The sequence below is a fragment of the Mauremys reevesii genome, linkage group 10 (genome assembly GCF_016161935.1).
Source record: "Mauremys reevesii isolate NIE-2019 linkage group 10, ASM1616193v1, whole genome shotgun sequence".
In the NCBI taxonomy this organism is placed as follows: Eukaryota; Metazoa; Chordata; order Testudines; family Geoemydidae; genus Mauremys; species Mauremys reevesii.
In genome coordinates, this window is record NC_052632.1 from 35,456,386 (window position 1) to 35,469,828 (window position 13,443).

Genomic DNA, 13,443 nt, shown 5'->3' on the forward strand with positions numbered 1-13,443 from the left:
TTGGTGGGCCGGGCCGGTTTGTTTACCTGCTGTGGCCGCAGGTTCGGCCAATCGCGGCTCCCACTGGCCGTGGTTCGCTGCTGCAGGCCAATGGGAGCTGCTGGAAGCGGCGCAAGCCGAGGGACGTACTGGCCACTGCTTCCAGCAGCTCTCATTGGCCTGGAGCAGTGAACCGCAGCCAGTGGTAGCCGTGATCGGCTGAACCTGTGGACGCGGCAGGTAAACAAACCGGCCTGGCCCATCAGGGAATTTCCCTACACAAGCAGCATCCCAAGTTTGGGAAACACTAGGTTATACCATTCTCAATTAACCAAAAATGTTATTTAATTACATTATTTTGGGTGGAAAGCCAATAATGGCACAGCAAAAAACAAAATAAAGCAATAAAATATGTTGGTCATAGCAAAATCTTAGCCACTAAGAAGACACACATAATGCATCTGTTATCAATATCTGTCAATATGTCACTAAAATAAATAATGGGTAATTTTGTAACCAATAAAAGATATTAATAAGTGGGATTGTTCACAGTAGTTAAGACTGCCCAGGGATCGCAGTGGTGCAAGCACTGCTAACCATCTTCCACAGGTCACTGCCAGTGGGGTACAGCTGTCTCTTCTCCAGCAGGAATGAATGATCTCTTAGTGTATTTAACCACTCAAAACCTGGTTCATTCAGCCTAGGGCTTTCTTCTCTTCTCAATGTCACCTTTCCTTGGTCGTCGTCTTTCTGAATTTGATAAGTCAAAAATTGGGTTTCTTCTCACCTCACCCCTTCCAAGAAATGTTAACCCATCACCAAATTTTCCCAAGCCTTCTGTCCATTTTGGAGTAAACTATAAAATCTCTTTTTGTTGTCTTCCATGGAAGATTTTCTTTTTGATATCTCTTCTTTCTCTCCAACCTCATCTCTTTCTAGTCTCCAATTTTTTCCCTTCATTTGCCTGATATTTGATTTCTTTTTGTCCCAACTTGTGTGTTCACAGTCAGTAGTGGATCCTTCTCCCATGCTGTTCCCCTCTTGCTTAATTGACCCTCTTCATAGCCCATCTCACTATGCATCTTTTCTCCCAGGCCAACTACTCCTAACTCTTTCTCTAACAAAACAAATAAATCCTATTCCCTGGATTTCTAAGTTTTCCCAATGCTCAATCATGCATTTTGAAACGTAACCATTGAACCCCAGACCACTCTTGCTTTATCATGTGTACATAATTCTAAGATAACCTAAAGACTTACTTGTATTTTTATGTCTAAACTATTGCTGTGCTGGCTGGGAAACATCTTATCATATTTGAGTATAAACATCAAATATTCAGGAAAAAAGTTTGGAAGGGATATAAACACTTCAGGACATTAAGCCAATCACTAACTGATCGGGATTACAGAGAAATTTTCCTTAGGAGCAAGTTATTCCATTAGGCTCTGATCCTGTGAAGTAAATGGGAGTTCTTCCTTTGACTTCAATGGGCTTTGGATTGGGCTCTGTCTATTTGCAGGGTTTTCTTGCACTTTCTTTGCAAGCATCTTGCATTGGCCACTGTCAGAGAGAATACTGAGTCAGATGGACCAGTGGTGTGATCTGATATTTCAATTCTTATGGCCCCACATTAAAATAAGTTTTACTATATTTCATGATTGCATATTCAATGGAGTTAGTATTTTCAATTAAATTTGTGGCATTTTTTTTTTACTGAATGCCGTTTAAAAACTTTTTATAAATGTACATACTTAAAACATTTGTTTGGGGGAAAAAAAAGTGCAAATACAGAAATTGAACTGCATATCAGAACAAGTCCAGTGAGAAAAAACTAAAAAAAACCCCTAAAAACAGTTTTCTACACACCATTTAATAAAATTAATCCCAACTCCAACATTTTTGGTGCTGTGAGGGAGAGCAAAATTATTCCAAAAAGGTTAACTTATAATAAAAAAAAATATCAGCCTTTAAAGTCCCTCAAAAACATACCCTATAAATATAAAGGGGCCAATTATGGCTTTTGCCACAAACTCCAGTTATGGGGGTTGTGTAGTTACACTGCTCCAGGAGCAGACCTGAAGCAGATTCTGAGTCACTATCTGCCTCACGGTTCTCCCTGCGTCAGAAGAGACATATGCTGTGCCAGCCCTAGAGCTGGTACAGTAAATGTCCTCAGTGCACTGACTGGCATGTTGAAAGGTGGCGCCAAGGTATGGGTGGTGGGTGGAGGGGAGTAACAGTGTACCTTATGCTATTTACTACCAATCTGAAAAATAATTCACAACATTTCTACAGTTCCTGTTAACCCACGTTTAATTCAACACTTCACATCATCATTGGCGGCTATGGATAAAAGATGTACGGTATTTCCTTCTTTCCCCCAACTTTGTCATTTTTTATGTACATAAAATCTAGTTTAGTTCATTTTAGAGTTTTTGTGGCTCCATCTGAGTCCGGTTGCATTTATGGGGCTCAAATCTTTCTTGTGTTCTAACCTATGTACTTTCCTCCAGCAGCAAAAAGGATCCAGAAATGAAACTGAACCAGCCACTGGAGAATTAATAGTTCTGGCAGGGAGGGAACATAAGGGTGTGTGTGTCCAGGAAAAAGGGGGTGGGTAATTATTTTGTCCAACAATTTAAAAAAACTGATACCAATGCAGATATGATCTCATCAAAGCTGATATCTTTTTTCTTCTCTGAATTAACTTTTCTGGCCACATAATACCAAAGCTCTGGCCTACCAACATAATTCACTGTATTAAATGAAATAATTCATGCTAAGGTTTTAAGATTTCAACACTTTATCAAATTATTCTAAACTTTGTTATATTTGTTTAAATACATGTGAGAAAATATTCTCCATTTACAGTGTTACAATTTATTGAAAGGAATGTAATTTGTCTTTTATACTCAAATTTGCATTTCCGTGAAATAACATCAGTCACCCTGTAAGCTAGTTTTCCTCCTAAGAGCAGCCTCATTGTGAGATAGCTCAGTTTTTATCAAATGTCATGCATGAAAAGTAAATATCATCATAACACATATTTACTTAAAATAAACATTTTGCTTTTTTTATTGTTATTAAAGAAATCCACACAATCCAGAAGGTTCTTTTAACTGCTGTACAGAACATCTCATGAATAGTGTGGTCCAGGGCATGGGAATAATAAGCTGAGCATAGCAGTTCTATTGCAGGTGTTCTCAGTTTTGTAAGAATTGCTCATTGAGCACCGAAAGCTTTCTTTGAAAACCATAGTGTGCACATACACGATTTGCCACCTTCAAAAGGACATGTGGAAATCAATAAAAATTCAAACTGGATTTTCATGCATTAAGAAGGAAACCCCATCACACAGACACTTTGTCATTTATAAATACAACCTTTAATTTAAATTTCAATTGCTGAATAACACCATCTGAGATAATACCTTTTTTTGCTTCTTCCACAATGTCTTTGGGCTTGTCTACATGAGAAAACTATACTGATTTAACCAAATTGGTTTAAAAACTGATTTAGTTAAATCAATGCAACGCCCTTGACTGGTCTCACTTATTTCAGTTGACAAGTGCCTTAAACTGGTTTATCTTAAATTATAAGGAATTCTGCATTTATCTTGAATATTTAATAAGGTCTTGTAGAAAAAAATAGTATTTGATCATGTAAATTAAAGCATGCATCATAATGCAGATGCACAAGGGGACCAAATTAAGGTTGTGCAGACAATCATAAACTACCATTTCCTAACTTTCAAAAATTTGGCTTTTGCAACCAAAATGAGAATTCTTTTAATGTAATTTTTAAATGTAATTTCCTAGGCGTTTATTTTTTAAAAGAAAAAGGTAAAAACATTCTATTATTAGCAACGTGACCCCATTATTTGTATAATTCTAGATCTACTTCTGCTTCCAAATGTGATTAAAATATATATTCATACACTCCAGAAGTCACTCAAAAGTATTTTTATTGCAACTAGTAGAAATCACCAATTCCCATATTGCATCTTACCTGCTTGGGCTGATTAAAGCAATATTTAATTTGAGCTAATCAGTCCAAGGCAAGGAGGAACATGAAATTAACTAGAATCAGTTTCAGTTTCTATACTATTTGTATTACATTTATTAATACAGTAATGCTTCTCTATTTTTTGTTTCTTGTATAGTACTATATGCATTTTGAAGGATAAAATAAATGAGAAACTGCTTACTTATTATTAAACCTTGAAAATTATCAGGGTCATAATCAGAAGATGCCCTGTCCTTTTTAAAAATGTCATTAAAAACTGAAATAAAAATAAATAAAATTTAAATTAATAAATAAAAATAACTAGGGGAAAACACATTCTGTGCCTAATTCTATAGCAATACAGATAGTATTTTCCAGAAAACAACTGATCATATTTTCTCTTACTCGTTCAGGAAAAATGTATGCCTGTTAAAAACTAAATAAATCTTTGTGACATTTCCTGGAAAAAGGCTGTTTAATTTTTGTAAAACATTACAGTACAATCTAGCCTAGCAAAATCAAAATAAGACTTGAAGTTTCTATCTTAAATCGTATGTATGCGAAGTGAATGTTAAACCAATATTATGAATTAGAAATCAAGCACACCAACCTCAGGAAATTCTAAAAGGTAAGTAATGCAATGTTAAGTTGGTCATACTGCTCATCCTGTATATATTATGGTACATACATTTAACAAAAGAAAATTTAATATATTTGTTATATATAATTTTCAGTACGTTGTCATTCTTGATTATACAAGCAATACGATTTCTGCCACTTCCCTACAGTATACTATTCCACTGACTAACAGGTCTCATTATTTGGGTGTTTCCTCTGATACTCAGCTTGAATATTCTTTTGCTAAATTTCACCCCATTAATTTTAGCTATACCCCTGTAAACATCCTTGAAAATGGAAAATCCAGTGGCCTGCAACTCTGCTTCCCTGAGGATGTTCCGACAGAATTCTCCCTCTTGAGTCTCAGTTCCCTACCACAAGGGTGGCAAAACTCCTCAAACTCCTGATGACTCTTGGTCCTGAAGGGAAGCAGTAGAAGGGTGGAGCAGGAGTCAGCCCCCAGAGCTGTTTATCAACCTTTCACAACCACTACCTTTCTAGTCAATTCCTGACTGCTTGTGGTGAAAGGAAAGGTGACTTAAGATCCTTCAGCTTCTGCTAGAGCTCAGAAGTTGTAAGCATCACACACAGGAAGAAGCCAGCCATCAATGTTGAACCAACTCTGTGTGGCCCCAAGTCTCATCAATGCTTCTCTATGGGCCCCATGGCTTGTTGGTGTCAATTTTTTTCATTTTAAGAAAACTAAGGACCTTACTTGGTATATTACTGTTCTGCCACATTAGACATGGAGACATCCAGTGCCTGGCACATTCTTGGGTGTCTGATTAATAAAATAACAACAATGAGAATTATAACAATTTTAGTAGGATATCTCGACTTTTAAAACTGTGCGTTAATATATTTTACTATAATAATTTTTTCTAATTACACCATCTCACAAAAGTCACATAGTTGCAAGATAATTATATCTTCTGTAATTCATGAGGTTTTAAAAAGTATTTGAAAGATTAAACTTTTCTAACCTCTGACTCTACAGGTGTGGGACTGATTCGTGTGTTTATCAGATCTACAATCAATTTACTTGTACCAGTCGAAGTGACAGTAGGAGCAAAATGAAGCTAATTCTCCGCTTTGAAACAGACACCGTATAAAATAAAAGAGCATGCAATCTTCATTCAGATATAAAATGAGCGTAAACCAGCTATCCTCATGCCACTCAATGACAATTACAAACACTCCATCAGATTTCTGATAGGTGGGAATGATGAATGAGACAAAGCCTTGTATCGCCTTTGCAGGGTCTAATGTCTCTTTCCTGATCTAATCTATAGCTTAATAGATGACTCAAACAGAACTACAAAGTTCAACAAGCTTATTCATTTATCACCTTGTGAGGGCCAAAAAAGTCTTAGCTGTCAATAGCACAACATGGGATGGCTACAAAACATGCTGTACAAATGAACTCAAGCACCTTAGCAGAGTATGTTTCTCAGAGTTCTCAACTTTCAATTGTGGCACTTTGAATTAATATCAAACTTCATCCTTACAGCTCATTAAAATAAGACTAGAGTAATAACACCTTGTGTCACAAATAACTGTCACGTCTTGAAGGTACAGATCAAAGTGTAGGATTATCACACTGGGCAGATTTAGCACCTTCCAGGTGAGAAGCAAGTACAACTAATAGCTCAGATAGTATTGAATGACAATACTCTGTGAACCCAACAGCAGTAATGTCATGCTTCAGAACAGTACAAGTATATTTTCTCTAAGGTCCTGATAAGCTTGTAATATTTGTATTAAATAATGTAATTTTTAAAGTCCACATAACCACACAAAATCATAATAAATCTGCAATCCTGAAAACAATTAGGCATGTAACTTTAGTTGTATGAGTATTCCATTGAAGTCAATGGGATGATAGAGAGATATACACAAACACACACCCGCACACCCCCAATTTACTTGCTAAGTACTGCATAGGGCCCAATCTTTCAAACACCTATGCTTATCAGCATGTGTGTATAGATGTATGTAGGTGTTTGAAAGACTGGGCTCTACAGAGTACAGAACTTAACAAGTAAATTGGTCTCATCTTCTTAAAGATTTTACTTTAGCAATTGATATTTACATTATGGAGTCCCACAGTTTGATCTCTAATCAAGACAATACATTGTAATTGTTTGGCATTTTATTTACTTCTTGCCAGAAACACTTCTTTAAGTAAATGTTAGATGTAATCAGAGATACTACTTACTTACCTAGCTATATAACATGGGTGTTGTGAGGATTAATACATGTTTTCTACAGCAGTGCAAGGGTGTAAAGGACTACAGGGCTGATTCTGCAACTGAGAGATAATGAGTGCCCCAATATCCTAGTGCATCAATAAATCTCCAGCCCTTTGTAGAATCAAACCAGTATAAATTCTATGATTATGTTAAAAATATTTTCAAATGAAATCTTATGCTATTAAGATTGGTGTTCACATCTACTAAACTTTTGATGTCACTACCTGTTTTATAATTTTAATGTGACTGATCTGAATTCTATCTGCACACATTCCCAAAAGTACCAATGCTATCTGGAAACAAGGGCTATAAATAAGTAAAAATAATTACCATTTCCCATCCTGAACAAAAGACTAAAACATACTACAAACATTATGGTCAGATTCTGCCATCCTTACACACACTGAGTAGTATCTTATTCTGCAAGTAATCCTATTGAAATCGATCAACTAACAGAGTAAGATACTATTCAATCTTTGTGCAGAATCTGGACCTCATGTAGTATCTAGTATGTAGAATGCTATGATATCCAGCCATAAAATATTGAAATAGAGGAGAAATTCTGTGTTAACATACTTAAGGGTTTATCATGTTCTGTTTTACTTTAAATCTGGCCAATTTTTTTTTTGCTCTATATTCTTTTGTTAGTGTCTGTTCAACAACTCAATAGACTAGAAACACTCCTGTTTCTTTTATACAGTTTTACCAAAGTTGCGGTAGGAATACATGATTTTAAAAAATGTAAGGTATACTGTATCACAAAGTGTCTTCATTTGTATGCCACTACTCTCAGTGCTCTTCAAGATCACATTACATAATAGTTTTGATGTCTGTGCCCTGGGAATAAACAGAAAGGCTTCAGCATGCTTATTATAATCACTGAATTCTTCATAAGAAGGAAATGATGAAAGTTTCCCTCACTTTCAGTCCTCTGGCCATTTTGGAAATTAATCACTCACAAACAGATGACAAAAATCACAGATTTTCACAAGAAGAAAAATCAAGAGATTTTAGTGAAATTAAACACCGTTTTTTAAAATTAATCTGTTTTAAAATCTCTGGGCTTGATCCTGACTTCCTTACTTTGGCAACACTCAGTAAAATCGATGGGCTGAACAAGTGGCATAGCTTGAGTGAGAAGTTGAGGACTGGTCTTATTATGGGAGAGGAAGATTGTTTTAAAACGTTAGATCTGATTTTTTTTTGAACAAACAAACGAACACACACCACTATCTTTTTCATTTAAACACATTTAAAAAATATTAGTAAGTTTGGTATTTTGCCTTTTTAGGTATGTACTTCTATAATTTTGCAATTTACACATTTAGCAATTTTGTAATTGTATTTGAGGTATTGTATTTTCATGTTTTAATTATCTAGGTCTTAAGCTGCAAGGTTTAGATTTATCTGTTCGATTTTGTTGTGGCACTCTTTTCAGTAATTTTTCTTTCCTTTTCTTTTCTTTTTTATAGCTGTGAATACAAGTTATCTTCCCTCTTACATTTTGAAGGTAACTAAAGAGGTGTCTACAAAAGGGATTTTTGCACAGAATTTTCCACTAATATCAACACTGATTCAGCAAAAGCTTTGGTAGTCACTGAACATTTGTCTACACCAGGGCTCCATTGGGGATTTGTTTTGCAAAATTCCCTATGGCAGACAATACCTACAAAGGTAGGCACTAACTTCACATAAGGATCCAAAACCCATCATCACCACTAACCCCTTTGTCCCACCCTTCCAAAGGAAGGAAGAAAATAAAAGCATAAGGGATAAGGTGATGATAAAGAAATCTATATAAATCTAAATGGAGACTAAATTGGTGTAACTTCTTTTTCAGCCTCCTCAAGGTGTACATTACAACAGCTTTGACTGTTAGATTGACAGCCACTTACCAATGTGTAATCTACCTCTGCATTTGGCCCAATGTTTCAGACTAAATTGACATAATTTATAAGATGAAGGGATGACAGAGAGGAAAAGCAACCAATAACTACAACAAATACATAAATTATAAAACAAATATAAAATCAATGTAATGATGGATCGGGACCTTATATAATAAATATAATAATGTTTTAATGCCCACTGGATTAATAAATTATCAGGATGTCCCGAGTCATGAACAGAAATCCACAACATGTTCTCTTTGTATATACTATAATGTGCAAAAGTGTAAAAAAATTTTTCTTTTTAAATTGCATCATTCTGCAGTGTAAACTTCAAAATGTTTTTAAATGCTGCAATTTCAGGGCCTGATGCCTTAAACTGAAATAATTCTGCTACGACCACAATTAAAAATCACAGACTAGAAGAATAAGACATAAGTAAAAGAGACCAACTGATCCACAGAGAAATTCCCTCCCCACTATTCAGACTTTCAGTCATTGACAATTTTGTAACTTTCCAAAATGCAGCAGATGTGCCTTGTCCACAAACTACATGAGAAACTGAGTTGAAAAAACCATTACTGCTAAAACCAGAAGAGGTTACGCTCACCCAGGAAATCATGTTCCTACTGGATATCCCCTTCTCTGATGCAAATGTGCTGCATGAAACAGAACAACTATCCAGTGAATTTCAGATCTAGTAACTATAAGACTTTCAGCTGATCAGGCACTTCTCGTAGGCAGGTATTCTTCCCCACACAATCCCCCCCTACACACACACTTTTTCTTTCATATATTAAAAATAATATTACAGTTATTATGGTATTACTAATAATATTCAATGAAATCACATGATTCTTTTAGAATCCAAATAATATACAATTACAAAACTTCTCCATAAAAAAATGAAGTAAGTACTACAAAATGTAGAGACATTATATATTCAAGTAGGATGCAGTTCAGATGAATTAAACCATAACATAATCCAGATTCTGACCCTTGTTCATTCATGTGAAATACAGCAGCTGGAGAATAAACTTTCCAATTAACGGTCACTTCATACAATACATGATAGCAACCGAGGCATTTATTCACAACTGGCAATGGCCTGTATCTAGAAAAACTGCTGATTACTACTGGGTGTTGACCTACAGTAGACTGTTAAATGTATTTTGTGTCATAATAGCGTTCCGTTACTCCTGAGAGACTATTTGGTATAATAACCCCATCACCCCCAACAAAAAAATCTCCAAAACCAAAAAAAAATCCCATCAACCTGAGAACTGAAGAAAGACTGTCTACACACAATACACAGTAGATTCACCTTTGATATTCATGGACGTCTCCTATTGGTGCTGATGAGAACTGTGTGTATGTGTAGGAAAATTATTATATTCTTAAGTGTCGACCAAGTCAACTGAAGTGAAAGTTTAGTTATTATATTGATTATAAATAGAATTATTTCTAATACACAATCTAGCTTTTGAAAAAAACGTTAACGAGTAACATTGGTATTTAAAGCAACATCAGGAAAGCAAAGTGTCAAAGTTGAACTGATATGGTAAAGCAAGGTCAGGATTAATACAAGTATAATATTTTCATATGAATTTGAACAACCAGAGCGGCTCTGAGCTGTGGCAGTCCCAAGAGGAGTAAGAGATGATAAAATGTCATCTCCTGATAGCTGAGTCTAGCATATGAAATAAGTTGCACCTGGAATAGACCTTCTGGCCTGACAGGCATTACAGGATTTATACTTGAGGTTCCTCAAAGGAATCTATTGGTATGCCAAGGAAGTAAATAAAGGAGACTGAAGACCTCCAGGAAACATCCCAAAGGATGCAACTTCTATCTGCTCTTCCACTAGCTGGAGAAGACTCCTTTACCTCCATGTGCCCTACATGGTCCTAACAGTAACTACAGCTGACCAGGAAAGGGATCCTGCAAAAGCTGTCAAGGCAGGGACTACTGGTAAAGAAAGAGCATCTGGAACAGGCAAAGTAGCAAATGACAGACGTACGCAACACTGAAAAGCCACATTAGTCGTGATTTGTATGTCCAATTTTGCTGAACTAAATGCACCCTATATGAACTAGAATTTGAATATGTAAATAGTGCTGGGCCTTTAACAAGCAGACAATTCTTTCTACCTCTCCCCAATATTAATAAATAAAATCTTTAAATGTTACTTAAAAATCTCACTGTGAAAGTCAGTGTTTTAAGGATATTTTAAGTATTTAAATAAATTGAAAAAATATATCCAACTACAGCACATATAGTATTTATCTTCTGAATTAGAAAAGTGTCAGGAAATGAACAAAAATAGTAAAGGTTTCAGAGTAAATGCACTTAAAATTATTAGAAATAGTAGTAGAGGAAATAGAAGTAATTTACATAACTAGCACTTCATCTTATTTCTATCCTGAAGAATCAAGACATGCCAACACCCTCACCATATATTTTATTAACATTTTACTTAGGATGCATGTCTTTCTTTTTCATTAATATGTACCCGTTCGGTGTTGCATTACTGAGGACAAAAGTCTGATATTCTCATCTTCAGCTTTTCTAATAGATGACTGCCAAACACGAACAAAGAGATGGCGAGAATTAGCATACAGATCTAAAAAAAGAAGTGATGGGCACAATAATAAATTATAGATACCCTTACTACAGGTATGTTTAGGGACAAATTCAGTACAACTAGGCACTGGGAGGTGTAACACAAGCTAAGAAGAAATTAATCCTCTAAGAGGCAGAGGTTTCCCACTTCTGCCTTCTGTTGAGGTTTCTATGGACAAGGATGGCAGAAAAATTAAAGCTGTAGTTTGCACCAGCACCCTAAAGGAATTCCATTGATATGAGCTTCTCCGCAGAGTCACTGTATGAAAAAAACAACTTTTGAATGTCCAGTCTACACCTCCTGTTCAGCTAGCACTGCAGTACTTCCCAGGTCTCGAAGAGTGCATTTCGGCATATGCACCCACCCAGGAACAGCAGCCACACATTTCTGCAATGGGTTATGCCACCGTATGCCACTCCTAAATTGGCTTTTAGGGTGTGTAAACTCCATTTAAATAGCTGTGTGACAAATTCTGAAGAACTGCAATTTAAAATTATATTGCAACAAAAATATATAAAATGATTCATGCATTGTTGATACAGAAAGACAAAAATAAATATAGAAACATGTATAAAGTGTCCTAAAACACAGGATACCATATTTCATTAAAGTTGGGCTATGTTTAGTATAACCTTATGGAAAAGGACAAAGGGACACACATTAATGCATGTATTTTTAAACAAAGATATTTTAAAATCACTTGGTGAAGTCACAATGATCTAGAGGATCAAGCCAGCAAATAACTAACTTGAAAAATATTTATGGTCAGACTATTACTTTTATAGCAATGTATATTCAAACAGAACTGTCAATAAGTAAAATGTACTAACAAATAGGAGAGTTTCTGGCCCAAAGGCCTTTTACTCTAAAAGCATGGGTGGGTATAATATGGAAGAATTAAAACCAAAATTAGAAGAGTGTTATTCTTTTATGGAATGTTTCATGGGACAAGACTTATTTAAGGATTTATCCTTAGGGTCATATTGCATCTGGAGAGTATCAAGGTGAGCAAGGCAGAAGGGAGAAATGCTAAGAGTCTTGCATCTGCTGCAGAGAAGCAGCAACAATTGAATTTCTTATACTCCTAAGCACAGAGACTGCTCCTTAGTACTCTTGGTGCACAAACCACCTCCTAAAAATGGCAGGAAAAGCCAGGGAAGGAGGGGGCTATGGGACTCCCCCAGCCACAAAAATTGGCCAGTTCTGGAGGGTGGGCAGTGCCTGCAGAGCACTCTCCTAATGTATGGCACAGAGGGCATACTTCACCAGGATCTCTGCAGGGCTATGCGCCAGGGGCGGCTCTACCTTTTTGGCCGCCCCAAGCAGTCATGCGCGGGAGGCGCCCCGGAGCCGCGGGAGCAGCGGACCTCCCACGGGCATGACTGCAGAGGGACCGCTGGTCCCGCGTGGCTCGGCTGGACCTCCCGCGGCTGCAGACGGTTCGCGGGTCCGGCGGCTCCGCTTGAGCTGCCGCAGTCATGCCTGCGGGAGGTCCAGCCGAGCCGCGGACGAGCGCCTCCGCAGTCATGCCTGCGGCAGGTCCAGTCGTCCCGGGGCTCCGGTGGACCTCCCGCAGGCATGACTGCGGCAGGTCCGCCGGCCCAGCCTGCCGCCCCCCGCCTGCAGGGGACGGGCCGCTCCTCGGCTCGCAGCGGCAGGATGAGCTGGGGCCCCAGCCTTTTGCCGCCCCCTAGATTTTGCCGCCCTAGGCACCAGCTTGTTTTGCTGGTGCCTAGAGCCGCCCCTGCTATGCGCTAGCACCAAAGAGGGCTGTCAAATGCCTCAACCTGGCCCTGAATATATGTGTTTGACCTTTCTGACATATTGTACATTTTCTATCTAATGTAATATACTGCATAGTTAGCTATATTTCTATTATGCATGAGTTAACCAGTTCAGATAAATTGACATTGCTTCCACTCTAGGATCTTCACCCAAAATCAAACTGCCAAACCAAACTGCCAAACTGAGCCCTTTTTTGGAAATTGAAAAAGTTTAATTGTTTTCTCCCGTTATTTTTCATTTTCATTCCCCTCTGTATGCCGGGATTCAGGCTACGACCAGAAGCTGAAGTGCC

General features: G+C 37.2%; 1 protein-coding gene across 5 annotated transcripts in view; it reads right to left on the reverse strand.

The window, feature by feature from the left end:
• Positions 1 to 13,443, reverse strand: part of SCAPER (S-phase cyclin A associated protein in the ER) — a 354,496-nt gene that overhangs the window by 189,596 nt on the left and 151,457 nt on the right. The gene's annotated exons all lie outside the window — the stretch shown is intronic.